Source organism: Nicotiana tabacum, chromosome 6, assembly GCF_000715075.1.
Source record: "Nicotiana tabacum cultivar K326 chromosome 6, ASM71507v2, whole genome shotgun sequence".
NCBI classification, from domain to species: domain Eukaryota; kingdom Viridiplantae; phylum Streptophyta; class Magnoliopsida; order Solanales; family Solanaceae; genus Nicotiana; species Nicotiana tabacum.
This window is the reverse complement of record NC_134085.1, coordinates 145,294,050-145,298,590: the sequence shown is the minus strand read 5'-3', so window position 1 is coordinate 145,298,590 and position 4,541 is coordinate 145,294,050.

Here is a 4,541-nt window from a genome sequence, read left to right as displayed (position 1 = left end):
GTTCATTTATATTTTCCAGAATTATTTTACAAATACAATTTACTAACAAAAGGTTGAAACCATAAAATTTAAATCATGAATCCGCCTTCGATGTTCATTTCTCCGTTGCCATTTTTACGTATTCACGCGAATCCAATGGTCTTGTACAGAAGCAGAGGAAGAGAACTATTACATGAATGATACACTTAACACTTAACACTTAACACTTAACACTTAAAAGAATTAGTCGTCTTATATGCTATCAGTTCAAATAAGAAAAGGTGCTTGAATAAGTCAAAAGAAATGGGGAATCTTATTAGCTCAGGTTGACTCTAGATTTTTATTTAATATAGCCGTCAAATTGGTTTGATTTGGTTGTCTTCCATATCCTAAAAATAGCAAATTTAATTTTAGGTGTAACTACACATGTGAATTTAATTAGCACTACTGTTAGCCTTAATATGTTTCCTTATTTAGCCGAACAACTAGATTCACATGACTCTCACTAGACGTAGTAAATGACCAAGAAATGAGCGTAAGAAAACAATAGAAAAGGGTTTGATCATGGACAATACTTATTCCTACCCGAGGCACATTAAACCAAATAATTTAGCCTTAAAGTTACAGATTGAGTCCATATTACTTAATCATGATTAACTGATGAAAGTTTAATTATATACATGATACAAGCCTTGTATAATTTAATTTAGGATAAATAGTTGGTGCGAGTAAGTTTTCTCCGTTTGGTCCTTTCCGAGATTTAATGGTGTTGGACCAGGGGCAGAGCTCGGTGGACGGAAAGGGATTTAGCCGAACCACCTTCAATAAAAATTACACGGTTAAATTTTTTTCCATGCATATATATTAGATGTAGATTCTCCTTTGTTTATTCATGTATTTTTTTTTTTTTACTTTTTGAATCCCCTTGATAAAAATCCTACGTCTGCCACTGTCTTCGACCATTCGTCAAGTCCACATCGTAGTGGTGATAAAATGGTTAAAAGAAAACAGTTATCATCCATATTATATATTAAAAAATGAGTTGAATAATGTACTTTTTAAAAATGGTTTAAATATGGATAAGAACCATATTATCCATTTAGAAAATGGATAACTAATGGATTTAACTTTTACATTTATAAAAGCCTCAAATTGGGGATTCCTCAAGTTTGGTAGACTAAGAATTCTCCCAAAAGTTATCATATTCAAGAAATCATGGATAATATGGATATCCATACTATCCGTCGGTTAACCCGTTTTTTATCCGTATTAAATATGGGTTGGGTCAGATAATTTATCTATTTTTACATTACCCATTTTTGACTCGCCCATATCTGACCCGACCAGGGGCGGCTCAAATATATGTGTGGCTTAAAGCCAAAGTTTAATGTGAGGCCTAACTCTTTTTAAAGAATTGTTAATAATTTATTTATAATCGATTTCCTCTAATAATTCATTTTCAATTAATAGTATAGCCAAAAAATTTAATCTATCTTGAGACATTGTTAATCTTAGGTAAGATTTTATATATTATAATCTTGAAAACTTCTTTTCTTTGATGCAACTGTTATAGAAAAACTCTACTTTTATATGAAAAGTGTTAAATATTATTTTTTTTAAATTCCTATAAATCTATTATTTCTAAAAAAAATAGTTTGGGGGCCTAAGGCGAAAGCCTTACTTGGATCTACATTAGAGCCGGCCTTGGATCCGACCCGCTCGTTTGCCACCCCTACATCCAGGTATCTGTTGTGATCAGTCTTTTCTTCTTCGGGTCGAGTAGAATAAATGCAGAGGGACCAAATTAAGCCTTGCGATTTTCATTTGTAAGTTATAATAATAACAGCCTGTTTGGATGAGAAATAAATGGTAGAGCGATTTCGTTGTGGCAACTGAGATGTGACCAAACAATAGTAATGTGAGTCAGGGTAGATGGCTGAAGTATTAAGGCTGGGAAGAGATACAATATCTGGTCTTTTCATGTGCCTGAATGGCTCGGGGCATCTTCTTGTGTCTCCTCTTTTTGAAACATATCTTTTATTAGGTGTGAATTTTGATAGCTGTGATTCATTGGAAAATCTTATAGAGAAAAGAAAAATGTCGAGATATGCTTCTTGTGCATAATAAACCTAAGAAAGATTTGCAATTAAAAAGCATAGAATTGGAGTTAATTAGCTCTCTAACAACTACTAAATCCATAAAGACGACGACAAAGAAAAAAAAAATAGCAGTTGATTTAATACTTTGTCTAATCCTTATCAGATATAGCTACTAGAACAGGTAATAAATATGTGTATGAAAAATATAGTTGTATTCATTAATTAGTTTACATCAAATGGTGGATAAGTTTTTAATCATGTATAAAGTGATAAGTAATCAATTCCGATCCAATCTTGATTTGGTATATTGGCTTACAAAGACATCTAGATACAGGGTCTAACACGTAGGAGTGTACATAGGGCGGGTTGGTTCGAATTTTATAATTACCAAATCAAATCAATTATGTCGGGTTATTAAATCTAAAGACCAAACTAAACCAATAAAACTCGGGTTTTCCAATCTCGGTTTTTCTCGGGTTTTTCGGGTTTTTCGGATTTTTTTCCCGGTAAAATCTTCGTAGAACAAAACATATAATATATGCTCAAAATATTTCTTTAATCCTAGTAAGAAACAACTATATAAAGTATTTTCCAAGAAAATAATACAAAATATGAGATGTGTCATGGCATTATCCTAAAATATTCAACAATAAAGACAATAAAATTATGTAATATAAATATTGCTAATTAAAAAGTCATAATAAAAATAAACATAATCTAAAAGTACTAAGTCATGCTAAAATAAATAGACTAATAAGTGAGTATTAATTACATGACTAAACGCTAAAGAAAAATAAAAATAGGTTATGCATTTTTATCTAAATTATTGCAAAACAAAAAATAGATATTAAATACATTCTCGTTCGTAATATTGAATTGAATGTCTTTTGTTAGCATTAGTATTGATTTGATTTTGGTTTGGGCTTTTGTTAGCATTATTTAATTTACTAATATTAATGGCTATAAAACTTATTCGAGCATTCAAAAGTTCTAAGTCCAACCTTGAAATAATACCTTAAAAGATAAAATTATGAAAAAATTTAAGAAATATTTATAAATTACATCACAATAAATATATTTATATATCAGTATATCTAAAATTTCTATATATGTAATGTCGTGTTGGTTTGGTTTCGGTTTGACTTTCTTTAGTTAAAACCAAATCAAACCAATTATGGTCGGGTTTTTTTTCCAACACCAAATCAAATCAAATCAAACCATAGTCGGATTTCTTTTCTCGTTTTGACTCGGATTATCGGGTTGGTGCGGTTTGTCGGTTTCCTTTGTACACCCCTCTAACATGGGGACAACAAATGTAAAATTAAGATCATTTTAATTGAAGGTAATTCTTGATGATTTTAGAATTTTTTATAAAAATACACGGTCAATGTGACATGTTACTTGTTTTCTTGATCAAATTACTCATCCATGCTCATTGAGATAGTTAGTACTAATGTAATATAACCTGCATTAATATTGCGACACTGATAACAAAATCTAACTCATCTGCAATATCATACATTAATTAGAAGCGCCCAGCCGGCATTCAAGTTGGCCTATGTTTTGAAATGCCATTTAGGTGTTTCTTTCACCGTTATACGAACCTTACCTCCATGACCTTTTAATTACTAATAGTATATTATTGCTTATGTCCTAATTTATGTATTGTATTTGACTCGATAAAGTTTTAAAAAAAAAGGACTTTTAAAATTTATATTCTAAAATAAATATTAATATTTGTGTGCCTGTAAATTAATTAATTAAAATCAAATAGAAAATTTAAAGATAAATTATTTCTAAATAAAAAAAAGTGACTTTTTTTCTGGGACGGAATAGAAAAAAAATGTCACATAAAAATACAATTATTTCTTTGTCTCATGTCACCTTGTTAAATTAGCCGAACGGTTTATCTTCCTTTGCCGACTTATCTAATAACTTGCATGACCGTTGAAAGTCGTTATCCTTTGTGTGCTTAGGACTAATTCAACATATTAAAAAAGCTGTGGGTCCCACCTACTTTAAATAATCAAAATGGTCCCACCCACTTCTCCTATTAGTGTTAAGCTAAATAAAGACTCTACAATCAATCACATATCCGTTATTCTACTCGTGAATGAGAAGCGCCAGAGGAGCGTTTTAATTAACACCTCCTCAAATTTCATGCTTGACCCATTTTTGCCCCCTACAAATATATGAATTTGAGGTATTCTGAAGAAGTTGTAGAATTCTACATGATGTAAAATGGCCTCTAATTCTACTCCAAAGCTTTCTTTATCAAAACTCCCAAACAAGCCAAGAAATAATAATATTCCTCTATCTACTCCACCAATTCATCCTTCAGTTTCAATCCCATTTCAATGGGAAGAAGCACCAGGCAAACCAATTAGATCTACACTTGATCAGTCAAAGGTAGCAAGGTGCCTAGACTTGCCACCTAGGCTGTTGAATGAAGGTAAAATTACT